The sequence below is a fragment of the Passer domesticus genome, chromosome 4 (assembly GCF_036417665.1).
Source record: "Passer domesticus isolate bPasDom1 chromosome 4, bPasDom1.hap1, whole genome shotgun sequence".
In the NCBI taxonomy this organism is placed as follows: Eukaryota; Metazoa; Chordata; class Aves; order Passeriformes; family Passeridae; genus Passer; species Passer domesticus.
The window spans coordinates 3,272,157-3,284,816 of NC_087477.1; the positions used below are offsets into that span (position 1 = coordinate 3,272,157).

Genomic DNA, 12,660 nt, shown 5'->3' on the forward strand with positions numbered 1-12,660 from the left:
CTGTAAGTATTATAAAATGAAATAATGTTGACACTCTTATGTCTTTCACAGACTCCTGAAACTTATGTTGGTTTGATGTGACCAACAGAAGAGTTTGGCTCTGCTTTTAATTGAAACAAGCAGCAGAGCTGGAACCTGTTGAAAAGAGTCTCTTCACTTCATAGCTAAAGCAAACAGCCAGGGTTCTTATTGAGGAATATAATATCTACATTTCATGTATATACTCCTGACAAGTAGCTGATAGAAATGAGGGATTTGGACTCTTTGGGAAGTACTGACCAGTTGGACATTGGCTCTCTGAAGCTCAGTCTATAATAACCAATCTTTTTCAGAAGAGAATGTTCAGTTTCTTCCTGGCCCTCACACTCTTGCATTTGCATTGAAAAACACTTCTTGAAAGAAATTTACAACAGCTCTTTGTGGTCCCTTAGTTGACTTTTCTCTCTTTCTCCACAGACGTCGTTGAAAACCTGTACGATGCCATTAAAGAAGCTGGAAAGAAGCTCCTGGAAAAGAGAGCAATACATCTGCTCCCACCCTCTGGACAGGACCTTCTGATTTCTTCCTGCGAGCAGGCACTCATGAATGTCAGTCAGGGAGGAATTTGCTGCAGTTCCAGCATTTGGCATCTTAAAAGCGTCTGTTATTTAATGTCCTGACTAAATGTAACTGTATAAAATAAAATTTCTTCTAATCAAAACTCATAGGAAAAGGAGAAAAAAAATACTTTTTTTTTTTTTAAAGCTGCTCATTCACTGAGTGTAGCAGGCACAGGGCCTGCACGGCCTCCTTGGCGGTCAGAGGCCTAAGAGCTAGGAAATGCCAAGTCAGCATGACTGGACCCTAGCAGCCCCTCTCTTCCGCCTGTCGGACCCTGCTTATCTCCCTGTAAACCCATAGGTCACTTTCCCCTGACCCTTACTATTGGACAGTTTTCAAAACCCCTGTAGGGTATAAAAACCCCTGATTCTGCCCGGTTCGGCAGAAGAGCTGTCACTGGACCCTTCACGGAGACCCGAATAAAAGAATCCTGCGGAACCCAGACAGCGCTTCTCACATCTCTCTCCCCTGTGTCTGCTGCTGCAGCACCTAGCAAGCTACGAGCTGAAATCACTAAGAGCTGATCATCACTAAGAGCTGCAAATCACTATAGCTTGCCTAGGTTGCCTGAGCCCCCCGCTGAGCTATCCTGGCTGGCCGGCATTCCCTGCTGGGCTCCTGCCCTGAGGGTAATGACCTGGCCATAGCTGGCGCACCGAACAGCCGGGGCCTCTGGACCGACATCTGAACCGCCGCGATATTCTGGCCGCGGAACTGAATGCCAGACCTGGCATTTCAGAGGAGCAGCATTTCTTCTTGAAATTGTCACTGCCTTCGCTCGTCAGAAATCCTGGAAGAAGAAGCTCTCTGTTTTAGAAGGACTCTTCTGGAAAGGAGGTCAGCCGAACCGTAACACGACACCTGAGCACGCAAGTGTTAGTGGAGGCTGACAAGCAGACGACCCCCAGCAGAACTTTGACCCACAACTGGCTGAAGAAGTGTAAGTTTAAAACAGCCTTTCTTGCGCGCAAAATACTTTTTCCTTGGGTCCTTTTTTTTGGTTTTTTTCTCTTTTTTTCTCTTTTTTCTGCTGGCGGGGAACGGGAACATGGAATCAAAGCTTAGTACATTGAAACGATCCCAGAACGAGAGAGATTTATATTTACTAATCCTAGAAATCCTATCTTCTAACAACTTTTCTTTTTCTAAAGGTAACCTTTCAAAAATTAACCTGAAAAAATTTATAACGTGGATTCTCTGCCACTTTCCAGATACTAATACACAGACTATTACCTTAGATTCCTTTTGGGATACAATTGGGACCACGATATATAAGTTTCAAACTAACCAAGACTTTTCTGTAACCTGGTTTTTACCTATATTTCACACTACAACTAAAGCTGTAGAAAAAACTAACAAAAAAATAGTAACTTCAGGGCAAACTTCTGTTGAACAAAGCTCCAAACTCTTACCTGACTCAACAGACGTCCCTCTTTCAAATGCTAATCGCGCAGAGAACTCCCCATCCGCCCTGGAATCCAGTACTCCTCTGGGTCCTAGCGTCCTGCCATCCACCACTACCCTTGCACCGCACATCCCCGACCCCGCTGCCCCCACGGCCCCTGCCCAACCCCTCCTCCCCCCCGCCTCCCCGTCAGGAGCTACACCCTGCGCGCCTCCTTGCTCTGTTTTATCTCCGAGAGCATCTGCGCCAGTTCCCGCCGAGTCTGACCCAAACCCCATTCCCTCTGCCGTCCCTCCTGCCCCTGCCGCGGCCCCCCCACTCCCTCTCCCGCCCCTCCCACCCCTGCCCCCCCCGCCACCTTGGCGTCTTTCCCTGCCCCCGGTATCATCCCTGCTGAGGCAGGGGATCAGCCCGCCTGCGTACCCATGGCACCCTCCTCCAGTCCCGCCGCCTCCTCCCTCCCGCACCCCCCTGCCCCCATACCCAGGCTCTGCAGCCACACACCCACCCTCAGGGACCCCCGGTCGGGACCTCCCAGACTTCCCCCAGCACCACCCCCCCTCCCCACGCCCCCCAGTCCTGTGCCTGCTGTGCCACGCATTGCACAGCCACTCCAGCCCCACTGCCTCCCTGTAGCCACGTTCTGCCATGTGCTGCCTTACACTCTGACCAGCCACATGCCCCTCGGCCAAATGTTGCTCCAGCCTGCCATAAGAAACATAAGGCACGGCCTGCTAACTCTCACTTCTCGTCATCTGATGACAGCAGTGACAGCGATTCGGATTCGGAAATAGAGTATATTGATCCATGGGCAAAAAGAAAAATGGAAGCAACACAGGCAGAGGACTGGCAATTACCTCAGAGAATTACTGCCTTTCCAGTAGATTATAAAAAGGGAAAAAGGGGAGGTGCTACTACTAGAAAGACATGGGAACCTATTACAAATAAAGAACTCGTGCAATTAAGAAATACTGCCAAAGAACAAGGCAGAAGTTCACATATTTTTAGAAATTTCCTAGAAGCTACATTCTCAGCACATTTTCTGGTACCCCACGATATTAAAAATATTGCCCAGTGCCTCCTTTCTCCCGCCGAGTACATGCTTTGGGAAAGGCATTGGAAAAGCAATTACAAACATTATCAGATAACTACGCTGCAGATGCTGATACGTCAAACTTTACACTCGAACAGCTGGCTGGTGAAGGGGATTTGCAGAAACCCTCTCACCAAGCTGATACTTTACCTAAGGCAACACTACAAGACGTGGCTATAGCAGCAAAAACCTCCTTACTCCTTACCCCTGATGACTCTACCCCTACCCAATATTTTTCTACTATCAAACAAGGAATAGATGAAAGCTTTATCAAATTTGTGGATAGAATTAAGGATGCTCTGGAAAAACAGATAGAGAGCTCAGAGGCAAAGAAAGAACTGTTGTGTAAGCTTGCCATGAGTAATTCGAATGAAAAATGTAAAGCAATTCTGAGAGCCTTACCCTTAGACACAGAACCTACCATAGAGCAAATGCTGGAAAGCTGCACACGCCACCTGTCCACTGAAGATACAGTGGCACAAGCAGTTACTAAGGGTGTTGCAGAAGGAGTTTCTAGTGCATATGCAGTAATAGCTTCTAAAGATCAGGTCCGCTGCTACCACTGCGGAGATTTTGGACATTTTATAAAGGACTGTCCAGAGAGGTCACCTCCCAGGTACCCTCGCAATTTCCACCAAAGGCCCCAGAATCAGCAGCACTATCAGCCGCGTCCGGGAAACTTCCATCGGAGCGTGGTGGGGCCCCACGCAAGGACACCAAATCAAAGGCCATCCAGACCCAGTCACGCACCATCCCAGGAGATTCCAGACCACATGAGGAGGATCCAACACACGGAGCGATACCAAAGGGAACACGCCGTCAGCTGGTAACTGCACTGTCCATTGACTTTAAAAATGACAATGTTTATCGTGTTCCCACAGGCAAACGTGGGCCAAATCAGGTCCTTCTAACATCCTAATTATAGGTGATTCTCTCCATACCCCAAAGGAAATATTTGTTGTTCCAGAAGTACAAACAGTGCACCCGGGACAAGAAATCTTTGTCCAGGTGTACTGCACAGACTTACCATATTTGCTTCCAAAGGGTACCCCATTCGCACAAGCCTTTCTACTCCCTAAGAATCACAGGGAACAGCTTCCTCTCAACCCCACAGCAATGTGGATACAAGTTGTGGGACCGAGTAAGCCTGTCATCGAGTGCGGTCTTACCTGCAGAGGAGAGAAGATCCACCTGCCGGGGATGCTGGACACCTCTGACATAAAAATAGTGGAGGGATCTCCACAGATTGCGGAATTAGCAGCTGTTGTCAGAGCCTTTGAGAAATTCAAAGACGAACCTTTTAATCTGGTCACAGATTCAGCTTATGTTGCTGGCATAGCTATGAGAGCAGAACATGCTCTTCTCAAAGAGGTTTCCAATCCAAAGTTATACCAATTGATCTCTACATTAACACGCTTAATTTCCCACAGAAAACAACCTTACTATATAATGCATGTGAGGTCACACACTGATCTCCCAGGTCCCATTGCAGAAGGGAACAGGAAAGCAGACACCTTAGCCATGGCAATAGAGACTGCTAATGTTCCTGACATCTTTGCCCAGGCAAAGTTGTCACACTCATTTTTTCATCAAAATGTGCCTGCCCTTGTCAGAATGTTCAAGCTTTCAAAAGATCAGGCAAAAGCTATTGTTGCCACATGCCCGAACTGTCAAAACTACCAGATACCATCTATGGGGACGGGAGTCAATCCCCGAGGTTTAAACAGCTGCCAGCTGTGGCAGACAGATGTAACCCACTTTGCACCTTTTGGAAGGTCAAAGTACGTGCATGTATCAGTCAATACGTTCTCAGGAGCAGTATTTGCATCAACACATACAGGAGAAACTGCACAGCACACCATAAAACATTTTCTCCTGGCATTTGCTACCCTGGGAGTACCAAAGGAGATCAAAACAGACAATGGACCTGCCTATACCTCTCGTAAGTTAAAAGAGTTCTTCAGTGAGTGGGGAATACAACACAAGACAGGTATACCTGCAAACCCCACAGGACAATCCATCGTGGAAAGGACACATCAAACTCTCAAAAGAGTCCTCAATCAGCAACAGAGAGGAACGAAAATCATTTCTCCAGTTGAAAGACTTTGCAAGGCTCTCTATGTCATCAACTTCCTGAACTGTACAACCTCAGAGCCTGATCCACCAATACTTCGCCACTTTGCAAATATCACCCAAGCAAAGCTCACAGAGAAACCACCTGTGCTGGTGAAGGACCCAGAAACACATAAAGTCTCTGGACCTTTCGAACTCATTACGTGGGGAAGAGGATATGTGTGTGTTCTGCTACCATCTGGTCCAAGATGGTACCCAGGGAAAAACATAAAGCCATACCTAGGTACTGCAAATACCACTTCCACAAGCAGGGACAAGAATCCTCCTGAGTCAAACACAAAACCTCCTCAAAACCAGACCAGCTCGGCCTGGAGACGAAGACGTCGGCAAACATCCACAGGTGGAGGAGACGACTGTCCCATCACACAGCAGCAGACAAACCAGACAGCTGAACGACATTCTGCGGCATCAAGCCCTAGGCCAGGCACAGCCTGAAAACGAACTGTTCTCTGAATTAGATGTTATTACCCTTCTTACCCTAAAACCCTATTATCCCCTTTATCTACCCTTACCAAAAGCCTCTAACCTTTTACCCACTCCCCCGCCCTTAGCACCATAGAAAAAAAAAAAAAAAAGAAGAAGAAAAAAAAAATCAGTAAAAAACTAAAAATAAAAGGGGGGGGTGGAAGGAACAGAGGAAAGGAACAAGAAAGGAACCCTAACCCTCCCTTCCTACCATAAAAATAACAAGCTTTGCTTATATTCCCTATCAGAAGCCCCATTCCTGCCCAAAGATGAAAAATATCTCCGTTGGTGCTGTCCTCACTGCTGCCTGGATGTTCCTCTCCGTGCCGTGTGCCGTCGGTTGGATTGGCCCACAGCCGAGCCATAATGTCTGGGTAACCTTAGCAAGAACATTAAAACAGGATAACATGTGCTTATCCATGGGAAGCGTTGATAACCCACTTTCCACATGTCTAGTAGGAATTCCTTTTGTAGTCGATGACTGGCCCTCCTATAATTCAGAGCTTCTCCGCACCACAGGTAAGAGACCCCACCAGGTAGAAACTTGGGACCAGTGGACAAAAATACTGCCCAATGCTCTTGAGGAACCCCAGGAATTGGATCTATTGGGGTCCTCTAAGGCCACATTCTGTGTCAAATTTTACTTTAGACGTCCAAAGAATAATTTGCCTGAAATTGACCTGAACAAAAACACATACCGAAAAGACATCTCGCCAGTTAACAAAGCCTACAACCCTCACGATTGGTGTAATTACACTGCTCGTGTGATCTCTGTGTCCTCTCTCCATCCCAAAGTTCTACCCAAGGGAACGTTTCTCATCTGTGGTGACAGAGTATGGGCTGGGATCCCCTCACGACTCCAGGGAGGTCCCTGTACCCTAGGAAAACTTTCTACCCTTACTCCAAATATCACCTTGTTGCACAATTGGAAAAAGGAGAGCGAGTTATAAACGCCACAAAAGGTCCTACACAGCATTTGATGAAAATTGCGATCCCAAATTATACAATTGGAACAAACCTAAAAAGATAGCGGTCTCTATATTCCTACCATGGGTTGCTGCAGCTAAGGCCCTGGGTGACATAAATCACCTTGGGTGCTGGCTCAGTAAGCAAGCTAACGCTACTTCTGCTGCCCTGAGTGATCTCTTAAAGGAAGAAGAAACCACAAAGACATGCCTCCCTCCAAAATCGAGCAGCGATTGACTTCCTGCTGCTTGCCCACGGACATGGCTGCGAGGACTTCGAAGGGATGTGCTGCTTCAATCTCTCTTCACGCTCGGAATCCATCCACGCCAACATCCAGAAACTGAAGGGACTTGTGAAGGACTTAAAAGTAGAACAGACCCCAGACTGGGTCAATGACCTCTTCGGTCAATGGGGATTAACGGGATGGGTTGCATCTTTGGTTAAGGGAATGTTGTGGATTTTTCTTGTAATTGTCATCGTGTTACTTATGTTCTCATGCCTTGTCCATTGTTTTAAAAGAACCATAGGGAACGCCTTTTTTCTAAATACAGAATGTGGAGTTGTAGCAGGCACAGGGCCTGCAAGGCCTTGGCAATCAGAAGCCTGAGCTAGGAAATAACAAAGTCAGCATGACTAAGGTTTTAGAAACCCCTCTCTTCCGCCTTTGGGACCCTGTTATCTCCCTGTATATCCATAGGTCACTTTTCCCTTGACCCTTACTATTGGACAGTTTTCAATACCCCTGTAAGGTATAAAAACCCCTAACTCTGCCCGGTTCAGCAGAGGAGAGCTGTCACTGGACCCTTCGCGGAGACCCCAATAAAGGAACCCTGCGGAACCTACACAGCGCTGCTCTCTCTCTCTCTGTGTCTGCTGCGGCGATACCTAGGGCGGCAGCCCCAGGCAAGCTAAAAGGGCTGAAATCACTAAAGAGCTGAGCTGCAAATCACTATAGCTTGCCTGGGTTGCCTGAGCCCCCCCCGCTGAGCAATCCTGGCCCTCCGTGAGCTATCCTGGATGACCGGCATTCCCCACTGGGCTTCTGCCCTGAGGGAGCCATAAAGCAGTATTTCTGTCTCCAGCTGCTTGCACCAATGACAGGGAACGTCCTCTGACAGCGCTGGGGCACAAAGTTACCTTCCACAGCTCATCTGACAGGGCCTTGTTCTTCCTCTGCTTCCTGTCTTTCTCCTTATCTTCCACTTGGAATTTTTGCAGCATTTCTTTTTCTTTCCCCTTGATCAGTGCTAAAATGAATGTTTCTCTTCCAAGCTTGAGTTAGTTCAGTGATCCTGTGGAGTGTTTTCTCAGAACCCCTTGTCATGGAATTAAATGTTAATTTCAGCAATTTTGGTGATTTTCTGTGTGATTTATGCAAGTCTCCAGTTCATTATGGCACCACTTAGGAAGGTACAAAGAGAAGAAGGATGTTTCTGTATGTCAGTCCACTAGTGGAATATTCATGGATAGAGAGAGTGATTAGCTGCATTTTATATGTACTCCTAATCTGAAAGTGCAACAGGTAACTTGGGGAGAAATCAAAGCCAGATCTCTTCTCCTACCAGCCTGTGTTCAAATGTAAAGTAAATATAGCAGGGTGAGAATGTTAGTGTTCAGTTCCTAATGTGATTTATTAAGGTGTTCCTAAAGTAATGGAGGTAAAATCTGGGTTGGCATTCCTAATTTCCAGACACTCCTTATGAGGAGTGACTCGGAAAACAGCAGAGATGTGCCCATCATACCTTATCAATCCATTTGGGGGTGTTATAGGTTCAGATTCTGAGGCTTTACCCTTTTAGATCTCTAGACAATGCTTCCAGGAATCTAAATGGCTTTCAGAAATTAAACTTTGCTCCTTTTTTCCTCAGTCTGGTGCATTCGTGTGCACCAGAAACCTTCAGTGAATGGATTCCACTCTAATACAACTCCAAGCTGAATCTCTCAGCTCTGTTTATACTGGTGGTTTACTCTGCTGCACAGTGCAATTTTAAAACCTTTATTCCTTTTTATCTCTGCCCTTCTTTTTCTGTTTTAGCTTGCAAATGCATGCAGATGTATCAGAAATTATACATTTCATTTCTGATACAACACTTCCTGTCTAGTAATTTCATTTTATCCTGTTCTGTTGTTATGCTAGCCTCGTATGTTTTATTCTAAGTGCACTCATGTTTTCTTGAATGTGGAAGTTTTATAATACAATCTCTCATACACCTCCTTTCATGAAACCCTTCATTAACATCAGCAGAAGTAACTGTGTGGTTCCTTTCTGCTTTGTAGAAGATTTTGGGAAACTCAAGTCCTGCTCAGCTACAAAAAACATTTATGATGCTTGGTAATTCTCCTAAGAGCTGAAGTTAATGGTAAAGTAACAGCAGCTGCTTGTTCACTTGACAGAAATTGGGAGAAAACACGCTGCAGATACTGAGGAATGCAGTCCAAGGATGATGGGCATCCCTCAGTTATCCCGGCACATTGATGCCACTGGCAAAATTTCCCCTTTTCCAAAGAGTTTTAATTTGCTTGGCTGTATTTTGTATGGCTGCAGGTCACATTTCCCTTGATTTCAGGAAGTATTTTAGTACTTATTCTTGGTAATATATCTTGCTAATTCCCCCCTTGGAGGAATTACTCAGTTCTGCAGTCCTCATTATATGCCCTGTTCTAAAAGACTTTTATGCAATTTCCCTCTCTTGGTGTTTTCACACTTGCTCAGCAAGGTTTCCTTTCTAAGAATGTGAATCACAATACTCCAAAGGATTAAAAAATGCTTGGGTATTTGTTCCCTAAGTATTTACAAAAAAAGAATTTAAAAAAAATCTCTATAAATCCTGGATGTAAAATGCAAATAAAAGTAAACTTGAGAGTTCTCCCAAAAACCTTAAGAAAAAAAAACCCCAATGTATTTTATAAATCTTGATAATTCATCTACAGGATACAAAAAGGGACATGTTCTAGAAGAGAAAATTTGTACCACAGTGATGCACAGAATTCTATGCTTTCAAGCTTTTTACACTTTATCATTCTCTGCACTGCAGTGCTCTGAGCATGTTCTGCTCACCGTGGCAGCTTTCTGCTCTCCCTGGTACAGATCATCCTCCCAGCCAAGGCTGAGTGCAGCCACCACAGCTCTCAGCACCTTCCCACACAGCAAGAGCCGAGCGAGAGAGAGATGGCTTCCCCCAGCTGCTGCGTGTTCTAACACTGCCACCTCACAGCTGCTGAAAGCCTCAATTCCTGGGTTGCGGCATGTTAGTTTATTGAGTCCAATGTTCTATTAGCTTGTGGTATCTTCAGGTGTTCCCCGAGTTATTACAGTTAGTTTCTCCCCTGTGTCATGCCCTCCTACCCAACTGTCCCTCCAGGAATCCCCTCCCTCCTTCCCAGATTTTTCCCTGTCTGTCAAGACAACCTGGCCCCTTTGCCCTGTCCATCAGCCCAAACCCTACCCTTTGTTCCAGAAAGTTCCCTGTCCCTCACCCTAAGATCCAATCCTATCCCAAGCCTCTCTCCTCCCATTGTTCTGATTGGATGTAGTCCTCAAAACCACACCTTGAGACTCGTTTATTAGTTACTATATGGTGCCTGTGCCCTGTTTTGAGAGATTTTAAAAACCCGTGCACAAAGCGGGTGAGTGTAGCCATGATATTTTAGTGAAAAAGCCTCTGCTAGGATTTTTCCTGTCCTGAGGAGCTGAGAGCCTCAGGAAAGAAATGTAAACAATAACTATCTGCTGCTGTGGAATGCCACAGGTGCATCTTTCATTGGTCCATGTGGATTGTTTTCAATTAGTGACCAATCACAGCCACCTGTGCCAAGGCTGTGAGCAGTCACAGGATTTTGTTAGGCATTCCTATTCTGTTCTCATCTTTGTAGCCTTCTGATCTTGTCTCTCTGTTCTTTTAGTATAGTTTTAATGTAGTATTTTAATATAATATATAACATCATAAATCAGCCTTCTGAGCAAAATGGGGTCAAGTCTCGTGTCCTCACACAAGGGGTCTCAGCCCAAACAAGACCAGAGGGTCATTAAAGTCCTTGTGCTGTGTCTGTGCTGCTGAGCTGGGCCAGGCTCCTGGCCCAGAGGCAGCTCCTGGCAAGGGCAGCGCTGCAGAGAGACAGCTCTGGCCAGGAGCAGCTCCTGTGCACAGCCCAGCAGGGCTGGGGCACTGCCAGGGCAGCTCAGGGCCACCAGCAGGGCAAAGACAGAGCTGACAGGGGCTCAGCACTGGCAGGGGCTGGGGGATGTCCCAGAGGGGGCTGTGTCACAGCGGCACCTCTGTGGCTGTGTACTAGAGGCACAGGGCAGCTGTGATGTCAGCAAGGGGCTGTGTGACAGCACAGAGTGGGCTGTGTGAGGTCACAGATTGGGCTGTGACATCACAGTTTGTTGTTTGAGGTCAGCAAGCAGCTACACCATCATAGAGGGGAATGTCTTACATCACAGAGCAGGCTGTGACATCATGGCATTGCTGTATGACATCATAGAGCAGGCTGTAAGGTCACAGTGTGTGCTGTGACATTAAAAATTGGCAGTATGACATCACAGCGAGGATTTTGTGACATCACTGAGGGGGTTGTGACATCACAGAGCTGTCTGTGACATCATAGAGTAGGATGTGAGGCTATAGAGCAGATCCTGCCGTCATGGAGGGTGGCTCTGTGATATCAGAGAGTGGGTTGTGACATCACCGGGTGGCTGTGTAACATCATAGAGCAGGCGGTGACATCACAGAACAGACTGTGACATCACATGGTGACTTTGTGACGTCACAGAGTCTTCTGTGACATCACAGTGCATATACATGACATTGCAGGTTGACATCCCAGATTTGGTTCTGTGACATCACAGAGGCTGTGTGACATCACAGGGTGATTGTGATATCACAGGATGCTGTGTGAGGTCACTGGGGAGGTCACTCTGCCCCAGCCCCCCTCACAGTTCCCCAGAGCAGTCCAACCCTGCTCGTGCACAGCGGGGTCCCCTGTCCCCCCGGGTCCCCCCGCCCCTGGCGCCGCAGCCTCCCCCAGAGGATGTTCCACGAGATTGACCCCAGAGCCTGACACGGGGACGGGGGCCGGGGCCCTGGGGGGTGGGACAGGGGGACAGGGACCCCCCAGCAGCATCCCCCTGTCCCCCAGGGCCAGAGCCTGGGCCAGGGCTCCTTCACCCTGCTATGAATGAGGGCTTGAGAGCACTGAAAAAATCCCCAGCAAGGGATCAGCAAAAACCAGTTTTAATATTAAGCAACAGCACCACAAAGTTCCTTGGCAAGAGTCACTCTGCTCCTGACTGGACCCTTCAGGCACAACAAAGAAACAAAGCAACAACAAAACCAAACAAAATCTGGTTAATCAAACCAGAAATGAACTGAGAAATGTCCTTGTGTGTGTGTGACACAAGGACAGTGAGGGCAAGGATAAAAGGAATACGGCCTAAAAGCTGAACAGAGCTCAAGCTTAACAGGAGTTTATACACTTTCAAAATATTAAGTCTGCTTTACCTTTCTCCTAATCCTATCTCACAACAAAATAAAAACATAAATAATTAACTGACACTAAAACACACCACACTCATCAATACATTAATTAAGAAATCTCAAAATTAGAAAAATCTTAAATTAACAAACCAAAATCACCACAATGTCATAATAAACATTTTGCCAAAGTTTCTCTGATTTTCTAAAGTTCCCAGTAAAGGCTGTTTGGTTGTTTTGAGTTCCTGAGAATTCTTGTAAATATTTCTCCATTGCACACAACTCAGAGTACACAAATAATCATAATGCCTTTTAAATGTCTCCTTGAGAGAATTTTTTTAGTGGATACGGGTAAGGGCTTGTCTGTCCTGCTTGGCACAGCCCAGGCAGGGCTTTCCCAGCCACATTCCACACTCCATTGCCCAGCTGGAGCTGCTGGTGCCTCTGAGTTCTGCTGGCCCAGCCCCAGGGACGCTCTCCTTGTCTGCCCATTCCCCCACGGTCTCTGGGCAGGGATGGCCTCA

General features: G+C 46.8%; 1 protein-coding gene across 1 annotated transcript in view; it reads left to right on the forward strand.

The window, feature by feature from the left end:
• The window catches only part of LOC135299814 (zinc finger protein 271-like), a 593,489-nt gene that overhangs the window by 506,631 nt on the left and 74,198 nt on the right, over window positions 1-12,660 (forward strand). The window lies entirely within an intron of this gene.